Genomic DNA, 16,366 nt, shown 5'->3' with positions numbered 1-16,366 from the left:
CTCATCAAACAGCACCCCCCCCCCCAAGCTCTCAGGTGGGTAATTTTAATTTTTATTTAATTAACTTAATTTATTTATTTAAAATTAAGACCTTGATATCCTAATATAGGGATTAAATCAAAATTCCTAGAAGAGTTCCTGACTGAACCAGAATGACTCAGCAGCAGATTCTGGCCTTCTTTTCTATCTTTTCTTGTCATCCACTCATCTGGAGTTGATCCAGTTGAAAATGGCCAAAGGTTGGAAATTCTCCTGGTTGGTGGTACCGTCTTTGATGGGGAAGAAAGAAAAAAGGCTAAGAAAAAAGAAGGGAGTGGGAATAGTTATTAACATGCACAGTCATGGCCATTCTGCCCTTTCCTGGAAGGGCTTTCAACAGATCACTTTGGCATTTGTTTAAAGACTTGATAATGATAGCTTACCGGGTTGCATGGTAATTTTTCAATACCTTCATTTTTTTTTTTTAATTACTTGTGACTGGAAGGTAGTGTTCCTTCAAGGCATCACCCTTTCACATGGAGCAGTTTATCACTGAGTTAACAGCTTTGCTCAGGGTCCTTCAATAAATGACTAGGGGTTCTGAAGTAGTGGTGGTTGTTTTTTTTAATGTGTTAAATTGCAGCATACTAGAAAGATATGAATAACACAACTATTTTATGATTATAAGATAAATGTAATTTATCTGATAGTAGGCAGAAAATGAGAATTTGGTTACTAACTATTATGAGCTAAAGTGGTATCATTTGCAGAGAAAATTCAGAACCTGAACTCAGAAAAATATGAGACATAAAATGACAAATTTTAGAACTTAGCTAAGCTTGAAAATGAAAGCGATGAATGTTACAATTGTTTTTAATGAGTAAGTCCCAGCTGAACTTAGGAATAGCTTGGAAGCAGAGAATCAGAGAAGTCCTAGTACATCACCTAGTTTGGCTGAGGCATTATCCCCTGTATGGTGTTAGTTAAGCACAGCATGTTGCTGTACTAAGCATCAACCAACTTACTAGTGAAGAAACTTTTTAACATAGATGTTATGTTTGTCAAGGAATTTTTATAATATTCCTGAGACAGAAAGAGGACACTAAAATTTATAGTTCCATTATTGTTCTATAAATGATGAACAGACTGATTTCAGAAAAGCCTAGAAAGACTTATATGAACTGATGCTAAGTGAAGTGAGTAAAAGCAAGAGAACATTGTACACAGTAAAAAGATTATGTGATGACCAACTATGATAGATGTGGTTCTTTTCAATAATGAGGTGATTCAAAGCAATTCCAGTAGACTTGTGATGAAAAGTGCCATCCATTTCCAGAGAGAGAACTCTAGAATGTATACAAAGACAGTATTCAACATTCACCTTTGCAAAACCTTGTATTCCAAGTTTTTCTTCCTCTTTCCCTTGCTCCCCACCCCAAGATAGTAAACAACCTGATATAGTTAGATATGTATAATTCTTCTATATATATATTTCCATATTTGTTATTCTGTGCAAGAAAAATCAGATCAAAAGGGGCTATATATATATATATAGCCCCTTTTGATCTGATTTTTCTTGCACAGAATAACAAATATGGAAATATATATATAGAAGAATTATACATATCTAACTATATCAGGTTGTTTACTATCTTGGGGTGGGGAGCAAGGGAAAGAGGAAGAAAAACTTGGAATACAAGGTTTTGCAAAGGTGAATGTTGAATACTGTCTTTGTATACATTTGAAAAAAACAAAATACTGTTTAAAAATATAGAGTTGACAGTTTCAGATCTGTGTGTTGCACTGAGAATATATAGCTCATGACTTTTTTTCTCTCATGTTATTTCCTTGCTGGGTATATATGTGTCCCACCCAACCCTTGTCCCTGATCCTGTGTAAATTGATGAAAAAATATTACTCAGATTTATTTGTAGCTTGTGATAACATTTTTTTAATTCTTGCATTTGGTTTGCTATTGTAGCATAATTATTATTTCTTTTGCCTTATTGCCCCACTGTTAAGTAACCCTTGATGTGTAAGAGATGAAAGAATCATTATTGTAGGTCCTGGCTTTGTGTAATCAGAAACATTTCAGTTGGGGCTCAAGGAAAAAGTATCATTGATTGGGGGTATTGTATTATCCTACAATATTTTATCTCTAGAATACTGAGGATTTGAGTGTAACCAAGTGGTGATGGTCTTTTTCTTGGAATCTAAATCTGACAGTAGTATGAGAACAGGTTCTAGTAAGCAAAATAATCTGGAGAATGAGGAGGTGTTCATATGTTTTGTATGTAAGGTGTGAATTACAATAAAGTGGATGTCTACCCCTTATATCAGTTACATAATATTGATTAATTCATGCATTTTATTCTAGTGTGTGGATAATGAACTTGATTCTCTTGAAAAGCTTTATTTATTAGACTATTTTGGTCACCTAGCAATCAGCTTCTGGCAGTCTTTCATCTCTTATAAAACTATTTTAAGTTTTTAAAATATGCAAAAATTTGTGATCTCAGCCAAAGGAAAAGGAAATCATCTTAATTATATGCAAATGATTTCATTTAGATGACAAAAATTAAATAACTGAATTCAGATTAAATGCAAACATTTTCCAACCTTAATAGCTATTTTCTCTTTTAAAATTAGAGCTTATACATCTGAGAGCCAAAATGGTGGAGTAAACAATTGTCATAACTTTCCCATATTCACCTCTAGACAACCATAAAACAGGGGGCCCAAACAAAGCCTGAAATGGCAGAACCAGCAAAAAGATGGGAGGAAAAAATCTTTTAGTTCCCCAAATTTAGAAAATTGACAGTAAAGATCTGTCTCACTTGGTAAAAAAAGGATCACAGCCTAGACAGAAATTGTTCCAGTGAGCCAGCAGCAAGCCCTACCCTCAGCAAACCACTGGTATCCTTAGCTCCAGTTCCCGTATCAACACTAAGACCTTGATATGTCTCAGCATAGCCAAGGAATGGCAGACTCTAACTGGGAGAATCCCTGTGTGCTTCAGTGTAACCCTGGGCAAGTAGGCAACTACCATTGGCCAGAATCCATGTGCTTCAGTGTATTCCCAGGCAAACAGGTAGATTCCAGATGTCTAAGCAAACAGCCTGCTGCTAATGGAGAGCTATGGGCTTCATCATAGCCCTGGCAAACAGGCAGCTACCAACAGCCAGACCATAAGGTGATTTAGGGTATCTCGAGGGAAACAAAGAATCCCACCAGCCTCAGTACTTGATAGACACCAGCATTAGGACCCTAGCTCAGCACTATGTAAGTTGCCAGACCCCTACATCTGCCAGGGGCACCAGTCTCCTCTGCCTGACCCACTTAATGCAATACCAGGCACAAGGTTCCTTCATAGGCCTAAGGGCAATATCAGTGCAGCACCAGGTAAACAGCCAGGGCTTGCAGTCAATGACACAATAAGCCTGAGACAGTACTCCTTCCAATCTGGGAGCAGATATCAAATTTTAAAGAAAGGAAAAAAGGCCGAAAAAGATGAGCAAAAACAAGAACAGCAACAACAACAAATCTGACCATAGATAGTTAGTATGGTGACAGGGAAGATCAAGATGCAATATTAGAAGAGAACAACAATGTCAAAACACCTATAGATAAAACAGAGCCACAATAGGATCACATAGGACTTAGCAGATGCAACATTTAAAGACTGGAGATCATGGAACATGGTGTTCCAGAAGGCAAAAGAGCTAGGATTACAACTAAGAATCACTTTCCAGGAAAGTGATTTATTAAGCATAATGCATCAAGTGAAAAAAAGATCATTCAATGAAATAGGAAGATTTCAAGCTTTCATAATGAGAAAACCAGAATTAAAGCAAAAATGTGTTCTCTAATATCAAGGTCCAAGAGAAGCATAAACAGGTAAAATAGGAAAAAGAAAACATAAAGGATCCAATAGAGTTAAGCCATTTGCATTCCTACATGGGAAGATGATACTTGTAATTCTTAAAAATTGTATCACTAATAGTACAGCTAGAAGAAATATATAGAGTGGATTAAGGTATAAAGTGAATTTGAGGAAGTAGTATAAAGATAACTAAGGAATGAGAAAAAGGAGAACACTGGTGCAAAAGGAAGAGAGTAGAATGGGATAAATTATTTCACATGAAGAAGCATGAAAAATCTATTATAGTAGAACAGAAAAACAGATGGGAGGGTAGATCATGGGCATTGCTTAAGCCGTACTTTCAATATTGGCTCAAGGAGAGAATAATATACACAATTAGTTGAATGTAGAATCTATCTTACCCAACAGGAAAATAGAAGGGGAAAAAATAAGTAAAGGTAGAGAGGGTTGAAGGTATGGCTGATAGAAAGGAGAGCAGATGGAAGAAGTAGACAGAAGCAAAATACTGGTGAGGAGGGAAATGGTGAAAGTAGAGAGGACAAAGCAGTAATCAAAAATATCTGATATTGAATAAGAAATAGAGGGTAGACAAGTAGAATGCAAGGGTATGGGATTGTAAGGGTTTGAGATTCTGCTGAGAGGGAGTACCGAGGCCACCTCGCCCTTTGATGCACAATAAGTTTTCTGCCACGTTGCAGAAATGCCCTTGTTGAGCAAGGAACATTGATTTGTGATCGTGGGATTGGGTGTAAGCTGAGGGTCACAGCCAGTGGCTATGTGAATAGAGATGCCTGAACAGGGCCTCTCACCTGTGAACGAGCTGCTGAATTGCTGGTTTGTCTCTCCTCGCATTGGTAGATACCATGCATTCCCAATGCCCAGGAGCTGCTTCTCTCGATAGTGATTGGGAATTGTCTCTCACCTCTGAGATCAAAGGGCTCATATGACAGTGGTCAATGACCATGTTTGATAAACCCAAAGATCTGAACCTTTGGAATAAGAACTTGCTATTTGACAAAAACTGCTGGGAAAACTGGAAAAGAATAGGGCAAAAACTAGGTATAGACCAACATCTCACACCATATAGCAAGATAAGGTCCAAAGAGGTACATGCTTTAGACATAAAGTGTGATACCATAGCAAATTAGAAGAGCACAGAACAGCCTGCCTGTTGGATGTATGGAGAAGGGAAGAATTCATAACCAAACAAGAAATAAAGCATTCCAAAATCAAAATAAATATTTTGATTACATTAAAATAAAAAGCTTTTGTGCAAACAAAACTAATGCAATCAAGATTTAAAAGGAAAGTAGGAGGCTGGGAAAAATCTTTACTGCAAGTATCTCTTATAAATGCCTCATTTCTCAAATATATAGAGAACTGAGTCAAATTTATAAGAATACAAACCATTCCTCAATTGATATGAACAGGCAGTTTTCAGCTGAAGAAAGCAACACTATTAGCATATGAAGAAAAGCTCTAAATAATTTTTGATTGGATAAATGCAAACTAAAACAATTCTGAGTACCTACTTCACACCTATAGATTGGCTAATATGACAAAAAAGGAAAATGATGAATGTTGGAGAAGATGTGGGAAAACTGGAACACTAATGCATTGGTGGCAGATTTGTGAACTGCTCCAATTATTCTGGAGAGCAATTTGGAGCCATGCACCCACACTGTGAATACTTTTTGTTCCAGCAATACTACTACTAAGTTTCTTTCCCAAAGAGACAATTAAAAATGGAAAGTACACACATGTACAAAAATAGTTATAACAACTGTTTTCATGGTGGCAAAATATTAATCAGTTGGGGAATGGCTGGACAAACTGTGGTATATAAATGTAATGGAATATTATTGTTCAATAAAAAATAAAGAACAAGCAGATTTCAGAAAAACCTGGAAAGACTTGTATGAACTGATGCAAAGTGAAATGAGCAGAACCAGGAAACCATTGTACACAGTATGGGCAACATTGTGTAATGATCAAGTATGAATGACTTAGCTCTTAACACAATGATTCAAGATAAGTACAAAGTTGACTCAGGAAGGAAAATTATATCCACATCCAGATAAAGAACTGATGGACTTTGAATGAAATAGAAGCATATTATTTTCACTTACTTTATTGTTTTACATGCTTTCCTGTTTTATCTATAATTAATATGAAGCTGTGCTTAAAATAATAGTATATATATATATATATATATATATATATATATATATATAACCTATATCAATTTGCCTACTATTCTAAGAAGAGGGAAGGAGATGGAGGGATGAAGAAAAAGTTGGAACTCAAAATCTTGTAAAAATTAATTCTAAAAATTGTCTTGACATGTAATTAGTAAAAAATTAAAAATATTATTAAAAATAAAATTGGAGCATACTATTCTATGGAGAAAAATTTTACACAGATGTATACACATAACTGCATATATAAATTTAGTTAGTTAGTTGGGAGGGTACTCCCAGTCTGGTTCTTACACCAATACAATTGGTGGTAAGTTTGACAACTCAATAATAACTTAAAGTTTTATTTTCCTGGGGCACAGGGATCCTAAGTAATGGTAACTCAGCTAATATGGGTCAATAGTAAAACTTGAATCTTCCTGAATCAGATTCTTTTCCCTGTATCACAGGGTACTTCCCAATCATTGTAGAGACTGGCATAAAATGTTAATTCCTGTATTTAGTCATACTTTCTCTGCTCCTTGCCATTTATTTCTTTGTCTTTTTATTTTTGTCCTTAGTTTTAAACATTGCATCTTCCATTTTTTTCCTTTTCCTTTTTTCTTCCTTTTTCTTGTCTCTAGGATAAAATAGAAATTCCTCTACTTGACTTTTAAATTTCTCTATAGCCTGACTCCATCCTGTCAGCTTATCCTACATTAATTTCCTTCACATGCTTCCAGCTAAACCATCTTACTTTGCTTTTGTCCATGAAAAACATTGAACAGAATATAGTGATGGAATTTCTTTTAGAATTTCCTATTTATTGCAAGCTACATTTATAAGCTGTCTTCTATGGCTGGAATGTACTTCCTCTTCATCTCTTCTTCAAGAGACCTCTAACTTCCTTCAAAGCTCAATTTAAATTCTACATCCTATGCAGAACTTATATTGGTTCCCAGATTACTAGTGTTCTTGCTGTACACTAAAAAATTTTATATGATTTGTATTTTAATGGATGGAGGAAGAGGAACTGGCCAATGAGGGCCCATTCTTGAGAGTATGCATTTTGATGCCCTTCTAAAAATACAAGACAATTTTTATTAGAAAGATCTGATAGATCATATCTCTATCTCTTCCCCACCTGATGGCCATAAGGAATAAGATCAATTCTCTGACCTCCTGAAGGGTGATGGGAATAGGGGGCTCTTTACCCCACTAGGCCACCTGCAATAGGGTCACCCACAGTTTGTGTCTCATGTAGCATGTCTCATGTTACAGAATCTTGGAAGACCTTAGGAGGTCAAAAGAACCACTAGCTAGAGTCACAAAAAAATTAACTCTGAGAACTGACCAGTGACCTACTTGACCCAGCCTCAGAACTAAAACACTATAAACAATGGACTAATTTGCCTATTGGGTATGTTATATCTAGAAGTGAATTTGGTATTGGCAATGATGTTTGTAACTATCAAGTTTGAGCCCAATTCTCCCAGGGAATGAGAAGATGAAGGGAAGAATATGTTTTCAGTTTGGGAATATCAGGTGTAGAATTTTTTAGCTAGGATAATCCCAGACAGGTAGGCTTATAAAATCTGGAAAATCTTATCCCAAATTCCACTTGAATTTTCAGATCTGTCCACAGAAGGTAGCTATATTGCCCACTCATGGTTCTAAAGGGTCTCCTGAAGACCTACAGTGTTTTCTTTTCAACTGGCTTGAATCCCCATATCTTCTCTCCAGTATCAGTTGCTTGTAAATAGTATCTTAATATCATGTAACTACTTACTACTAATACTAATACATCTAACAATTAACTACTGATATCTCACTATCAAATGATAAATGACTAACATAAATAAATTTATTAATCAGTTATTAAGATAATATATAATTCAATTACATCAATTATCTTTTTAAAATTATTGATTCATTTTTCTTTTTATATTATAAATATTTACAGGTTTCTTGTGGAAAAGTAATAAATAAACAAATCTAATAATACAATGACCTCATCTGAAAATATATATATAACATTTTATATCTGTATCATCCTTTCATCTCTATATTAAAAAAAAACAAACCTAATAGGAATCTATTTTCTCACAACTGGAAACTTTTCACACAATTGGAAAAACGAAATGAAAAAGAAATTTCATGTAATAAATATTTAGAGTCAAGCAAAACAAATTTTCTCAATGGCTATATACAAAAATATATACATCTTGCTCTGTACTCTAATTCTGTCAGTTCTCTATAATGGATAGGATATTTCATTGATCCTCTGGAATCATAAATGGTAATTGTATTGATCACAAATAGATTAATACTGAAAAATTATTGGATCAAACAACAAATCATAGAAATAGTGGATAACTTCATCAAACATAATGATGAAGTAATATTCCAAAATTTGGGGGTTATAGTCAAAGTAGTCTTTGGAGAAAATTTATCTCTCTAAATATTTTTATTAACCAAAAGGGATCATCAGTGAATTGAGACTCCAACTAAGAATATTAAAAAGCCACTAAATTATAAAACTTCTATTAAATACCAAAACTGAAATTCTAAAAATAAATAAAAAACAATAAAATTTAAAACAAAATATTTATGATATTCAAATCACAAAGTATTATCTAATTTAATTTGTAAAAGAAAAAGAACAACCAAATTACCAGTATCAAAAAAAATCACAATAAATAGAAAAAGGGTGTTATTAAAAAGCATTTTAACCAACTGTATAAAGAAAACCAATAAATATTTCCAAATATAAAATAAATAAATTTGTAAAAATATGAAACACTCAAGTTAGCAAAACAAGAAATAGGAAATTTAAATAACCTAATTTTCAGAGAAAGAAATTAAATAAGCCACATATGAACATCCAAAGAAAAAATTTCAGGAACAGATGAATTCACAACTGTATATCAAGTATTCAAATATCAATTCTAATGTTATATAAATTATTTGCAAAAAAAAAATAGCAAAGAAAGGGATCTTATCAATTCCTTTTATGACACAGATATGATATAATACACAAACCAGGAAAAATCAAAATAGCAAAAGAAAATTGTAGAACACTAGTCATCCTGCCATCTAGGGGAGGGGGTGGGGGTGGGTAAGAGGTGAAAAATTGGAACAAGAGGTTTGGCAATTGTTAATGCTGTAAAGTTACCCTGTATATCCTGTAAATAAAAGGCTATTAAATTTAAAAAAAAAAAAAAAAAAAAAAAGACTAAATGAAGAAATCCACTGCTATTTTGAGGCATCACATTTTGCATTGGGCAGTTCTATGTGACTGAAATGTTGTTGTTATTTTCATTTCCCTGGAATCAAGTCAAAATGAGAAGGCAAAATTTATAAAGTAAATTTTCTTGCAAGTTTTATGATTTTCCTGGGTTTTCCCCAGTAGCCAGACTGGGAAAGTTTAATATTTCTTCTACATGGTGGGTTTTCAAATACTCAAAAATATTGATCATGCTGCCTTTTAATCTTACCTTCTCTAGATAAAACATACATGATTCCTTCATGAAGTTCTCATATGATACAGATGCAAGGCCCTTCACCCTTTTGATGGTTATCAAACAAAAATCTCCTTTTATATTCATCATATTACATTCTACATCTGTTGCAAAAAGTAATCCCTAACTTTAAATGTCAATTATTTTAAGTCAGAATTTTGTTAAGATCAGTTATTAATGCTTGTTAAATGCAAACTAAGCAAAATAAAGATATACTGAATATAATCATAAAATAACTTCATATTATCAAATATATTAAAATAAGTGAACTGAGATTAAAATATTGTAATTGTTCTATAAAGACAATTAATTTTCACTTAAAGTGGATTTGCCTTTTTAAACCTGATAAATATATATTTATAAGGGGAAAAAAAAAAAAAGAAAGAAAGAAAATTGTAGAACAATATACCTAATGAATGTAGATGTGAAAATTTTAAATAAATTACCAAAGATATTGGTATCAAAACAATGAACTTTTACAAAGGAATATTTACTGAAAATATGTAAAGAACCAAAATACAAAAGCATTCCCTTGAACCTGGATACAGTCCCCTCTGACACCTCAATCTTTGGGGAAAGGGTACTTAATATAGTAGTTTAAACCCTTTCAGCAGATGGGCTAAACCAGGATCAGGGTAACTGCCAGGTTTCAAGCCCATAGTGGAATGTCTATCCTACGTGTGTGAAGACTTCCCTAGGCATAATAGGAGGATGAGAACAATTTGTTCTGACTCTTGAAAGTGAAGTAGATGCTGTGGAGTGCTTAAAGCCTGGCTAGATACCAAAGACTACTTCGCAGATCATCCACTGCTTTCTGGGCCATCACTAGTCTTCTTAACTTTTGTCTTGCCACTGGACTTTAATGACTCTGGAAGAAAGACTTGAGGCCAATAACTTTGTGCAACTCTGCCTTACTCAAATCCAATTTATTCTCAAATCACAAGACATCACTCATACCATTTAACCATTTTTAACTACTTCAAAGTCCTGTGGTAATAGGCAAATGATGCAGCAGAAGATGCAGATACAACCTTGTACATAGGTATCTCAAATCACAAATCTCAAATCTCAAATCAAGGTTGTCTTGAAAGTCTAAGAAGACTTAGTGGACTGAAATAGCACTGGGTTTTAGCAGTTCCCTGAATGTCTGAGCAGTCTTTTTACAGGGCTACACTGGTTACTTTCTGGAATGAGGAAAAGGCTAGAAAAGTTACCTTAAAAATCATCTGTTTTACCCAACCTTGTCTTGCTTACCTGGCAGGTGGGGATCCCATCCTGTGGTCAAAATACCAAAAAAGTACAAAAACTTTTGTGATGATGCCATTCATAATCAGTACCTGAAATGCACACAAACTTAAGAATAATATGAAAATTGGAAAGATGAACAGCTCTTGTGAGAGAATTCAGCAGATGTTTCATTCACAAAGCAGCATTGAATGAAACAAGACTGGCAAATGAAGTCAAAGCTGGATACATGTTTTTCTGGAGTAGTATAGTGAAGGGGAGTGTTGTGAAACTTGTGTAGATTTTGCAATCAAAACTAACTTAGTCGGGGCAGCTAGGTGGCACAGTGGATAGGGCACCAGCCCTGAAGTCAGGAGGACCTGAGTTCAAATCTGGTCTCAGACACTTAACATTTCCTAGCTGTGTGACTCTGGGCAAGTCACTTAACCCCAATTGCTTCAGGGAAAAAAAAAAAACACCTAGTTAATAGATTTGTATGCCTCCCAAAAGGAGTGGATGACAGACTTATGGTAATGCCATTGCCATTTGCAGGAAAATGCTATGCCACCATTATCCACCCTGTATGATTCCACCATGATGAACCCTGATGAGGTCAAAGAAAAGTTTTATGAAACTCTGGAGAACGTCATAATTAATGTGCCAAAAGAGGACAACCTTATAATTCTGAGCAACTTTAACACTAGAGTAGACACAATTGCAAAAATGGTAGAAAGTCCTTGGCAGGAATGGAATCAGAAATGGCAACAATTATGATCACTTATTACTGAAGACTTGTGCATCTCATGACCTTCTCATCACCAACATTATCTTTCATTTTCCAAAATGCAATAAAACTTTATGTATGTATTCTCATACCAAACATTGACATTTAATAAAATATGCCATTGTAAGGAGAAAAAGATAGGATACAAGAGTGATGAAGACAATATGTGGTGCACCGTGCTGGATTGATATAACCTTATTTTCTCCAAGCTAAACATTCACATTCAACAAAAGTGGCAGCCCCAAGGTAAAATGATTCCCAGAAGACTTAATGTCAACAGATTAAAGTGCTTCTCTTGAGTATGAACAGTTTGTTCCTAACTTGAAGGGAAAGCTAAACCAATACACAATTTGCAACAGTTTAACAGAAAAGAAATAGGTAGCTTTCAGAGATTTGGTACACAGTACCACATTTTCTCATCTGGGACAGAACAGTTATAAACATCAAGATTGGTTTGATGAAAATGATGGGGAAACTCAGAACTACTAAACAAAAAAATGAGAATTCCATAGGGTTTACCAACAAGACAGTTCATTCAGCTCTTAGAAGGCAAGATCAAAAGTAAAGTGTAAATGACTCTTAGATCAGTAAGAAGGCAGATGAAATTCAGTTTTACACTGATAGTAACAATCTAACGCACTTTTCTGATGCCCTGAAAGCTATTTACCTTGGATTCATAGTTGGATACAATGTACCTTGACCCCCAACATAGTGATGTCATTTTGGTCCTCTTTGAGAATGAAGGACAACCAACCAACAGATAAAGATGATTTTTCACCACCAAGTTAATTCCTCCCCATCCAGGGGGAGGAATATAAATATTTAGCAACAGATTTCCCCCTCCTCAAAATATGTATGTATGTATATATATACACATATAGGTATGTATGTATACATATATATATATGTATACCCAAAATACATTTTAAAGTTTACTCTGCATTATTAAAATGTCTGCCCATCACTTTCCTTTTTTTCCCCCTGAGGCAATTAGGGTTAAATGACTTGCCCAGGGCCACACAGCTAGGAAGTGTTAAAAGTGTCTGAGATCAAATTTGAACTCAGGTCATCCTTACTTCAGAGTTGATGCTCTATTTATAGTATCATCTAGCTGCCTCACCCCATCGATTTCTCATGCATAGACATTAAACAAAATAAAGTAAAGTCTGCTTTTGTGGCATTTGCTTATTTCCCAGGTAACCTGAAAACTTGACAATCAGTTCTCAAGAGCTAGTACCAGCTGACTCCAGAACACCTCCATCATCATCCCACTGGCTCTCCAGGAGTGTTATTTTTAACCTTGCAGCAAAGACGTCAATAGTTGGTGTTGGAGCTTGTGATCCAGAAGAATTGAATTAAAATCATGCTTGAATAATTACTAGCTGTGTGACACTGGGCAAGTCATTTCTGTTTGCCTCAGTTTTCTCAACTGTAAAATGACAATAATGAAAGCATCTACTTCCCAGGTTTGTTTTGAGGATCAAATGAAATAACATGTAAAGCTTTTTGTCAAACTTAAAGCACCATATAAAGGTGTATTATTATTATTAATAATTATTATTGTTAGCAAGAAAGAAAAGAAATGGAGATAAGCCCCATTAAGACTTCTGTAGGTATTCCACAATCAGCTAAAAAGCCTTTTCTTGATCACACAATAAGCCAGACCCTTCCCTTCAATGTTATCACAAATTTCCTGAAGCAAATTTACCAATTATACATCTTTGTATGAATGGCCCCTCTCCCTTCATTATACTATTAAATTTTTGCCTATATACATTTTGATCTCCTCCCCCCACAATAAAATAAAAGCTCCTACAGAGCAGAGTCTTCAATTATGTCCTTGTATGCCCAGAATTTAGTATGGTTGTTATATAGTAGGTTAGACCTTAATAAGTGTATCTTGTCAACAAATCATAGATACTACAAATAATTTTATCAAAGAAAATGGCAGCAATGAGATGACATGCCAATATCTTAAAACATAGGGCCAAATCAGTTCTTAGGAGAAAAATTTTATCTTTAAGGATTTTCATTAACAAAAGAGAAAGAATAAAACAACAAATGGGCGTGCAACTAAAAAATCTAAACAACAACAAATTTTTAAAAATTTCCAGCTAAATACAAAAAGAGAAATTCTGAAAATCAAAGATATACAAAAAATTAGCAACTTTCCCACTGAGTTGATTTAAAAAATTAAAGTTCTTCAAAAAAAAAAAGTTTAATAGGGGCAGCTAGGTGGCACAGTGGATAGAGTACTAGTGCTGAAGTTAGGAGGAAGTGAGTTCAAATGTGGTCTCAGACACTTAACACTTGCTAGATGTGTGACTCTGGGCAAGTGACTTAATCCCAATTATCTCAGAAAAAAAGTTTAATAAACTGCTTTTTAATCTGAAAACAGAGAAGAAAGTGAAATTATGAATGTTAAAATTTAAGAAGAATCACAACAAATGAGGAAATAAAGAAAATTATTTTAAATTATTTTGCCCAATTACACACTAAAATTTAAAATTTAAACAAAATGGACAAATATTTACAAAACTATACAATGTTCAGATCAATAGTTAGAAATGCAGTATTTAAATAATCCAATCTCAGAAAAAATATAAAGTAACTCCTCCCCTCAAAAAAGCCTGGGACTAGATTTTTTTTAGGCAGCTCGAGAAGGGTAATGTTAGTAATGTAAGTAAAAAGTTACTATAACTTGTACTAAAGAAGAACTTATAACTACAGGAAGCATGAAGGATTCATAAGAATACTGGTGCCATTGACCAAGCACTATAGCAGCCTGAACAGTCTTTAGGTACTGAGTTTAATATGTTATTAATAGGTAATGTTTGTCAAGATAAAAATCAATAATTGGATAGATTGACAGATATATAGATAAATAACACATTAATTTAATGTTTTACTAGTTAATAGGTACTTGAATATAAATATGAGAAAACAAGATGATCTCTATTCTCACAAGCTTACATTCTAATGGGGTTAAAAAAAAAAGTATAACAAAGAGCTAGAAAGAGAAACTAATATGGAAAACAAATTTATGACTTTTCAAGAAATGGCAGTCCCAATGAGAAATTTACCAAAGAGCAGTTTCCAGGATGTTGTCATTCCAATAAGTAAGAGAAGAGGGCTGCAGGCTCAATGGAGATAGAAGCAGTTCCTTCAAATGGGAGACAGGCTGGATTTTCAACAATGTTAACATCAATAATAAAGTTAAGATCATGTAATCATAGGTTTTAGAGCATGAAAGTACCTCAATGATCACCCAGACCAAGCCTTTCATTTTAAGGATAAGAAAATTGAGATCATGGTTGAACAAATTTTGGCACATGAAATGAATGTTATAAGAAATGATGAATATGATGATAGGGAAGTATGAAAAGAGCTACACAAACTGATTCAGAGTGAAATAAACAGAACTAAGAAAACAATATGCACCATGATTACAAAGTGATTACATGATTACAAAATGAAATGAACACAAACAACAAAATAACAGAAAATGAATGTTACAAAATTACAAAGAACAAGCTTAGTCCCAAAGAAGAGACTTGAAAAATGTGAGAAGCTTACTCCTCCCACTCCTTTGTAAAGGTGTGTATAGGTATGTATGGAGGTAGAGGTCTCATGATAATGTCAGATTTTTTTCCATGTGTTGATCAAATGTCCTAAATATTGTTCTTATTTCCCTTTCTCCTTCTTTTCTTTTTCTTCCTTCTTTTCTTCCTCCTCCTTCTTCTGAAATCATTATAATAAGGGATGGCTCAGTGTAAACGGGTTGAAGAAGCAATACAAAGGAAATTTAGGCAATATAAAAACAAGAAATAGCAATTAAATTTTGTTCTTTAAATGAATAATTAAAAAGAAAAAGAAAAATGACTTCTAGAAAAATGATTTAACTGAGAGTCACAGATCAAGAGTTGGAAGACTTGAAAGAGACCTCAGAGGCTGTATTGTCCAAATCTCTCATTTTTCAAATGAAGAAAGGAGTAGAGAGGTTAAGTGAGTTGCTTGTTTCAGTTCTCAAGGCTTGTAGAAGTAGCCAGAAGCAAACTCTAATTTCCTCATTCTTTAATCCATTGTTCTTCTGGGATGTCAGACATGGTGAAGATTCCTACCAGAATCAGATTAAAATATCTTTAGGAAAAATTTAATTAAATAAATAAGAATACAATATAGATAATGTTAATTTGTGTTTTTTTCTAGATCAGTAAGGGCCTGGTAGGGATTCCCCTATATCAAACTGACTCCCTTAAGAGTAGAGAAGTTTTTTCCTTCTAGAGAAACACAAAGAAGGCCCCATGAAAATATGTGCTCACTGTGTAATCTCTAGAGTTCCAAAAGTGCCTACCTTCCCCTGGACATCAGACAGTAAATACATTTCTCCTAGGGCCTTTGTTACATATCTCTACAAGTAAATATCTATTATCCTTGAGGGACAATGTGAATCCTCTCCTGTTTGAGTTTTCTTTTCTTTGCGACAGGACTTTAAGATACTTCAAAATGTTGGGGAAGCCCATATTCAGTGACCTATACCAGAGTGTGCCCAAAGCCAAGTTTAATAAGCTGGAGCAGTACTAAGGAGCAAAACTTCTTCTTCTTTTTGAAACTATATTTTTTTTATTAAAGCTTTTTATTTTCAAAACATATGCATAGGTAATTTTCAACATTTACCCTTGCAAAACCTTGTGTTCCAATTTTTTCCCTCCCTTCCCCCCACTACCTCTCCTAGACTGCAAGTAATCCAATATATATTAAACATGTGCAATTCTTCTATACATATTTCCACATTTAT

At 34.1% G+C, this 16,366-nt stretch overlaps 1 protein-coding gene across 1 annotated transcript in view; it reads left to right on the top strand.

Moving 5' to 3' along the window:
• The window catches only part of LOC116422248 (translation initiation factor IF-2-like), a 36,417-nt gene extending 23,488 nt beyond the window's left edge, over positions 1 to 12,929 (top strand). Inside the window, exon 3 of the mRNA XM_031958399.1 lies at positions 12,765 to 12,929. The gene's annotated coding sequence lies outside the window, so the exon portion shown is untranslated. The remainder of the gene's footprint in view (positions 1 to 12,764) is intronic.
• Positions 12,930 to 16,366: the final 3,437 nt, after the last annotated feature.

Source organism: Sarcophilus harrisii, chromosome 3 (genome assembly GCF_902635505.1).
Source record: "Sarcophilus harrisii chromosome 3, mSarHar1.11, whole genome shotgun sequence".
Classification (NCBI taxonomy): Eukaryota; Metazoa; Chordata; class Mammalia; order Dasyuromorphia; family Dasyuridae; genus Sarcophilus; species Sarcophilus harrisii.
Note: the sequence above shows the minus strand (reverse complement) of the source record. Positions and strands in the feature narration are given on the sequence as shown.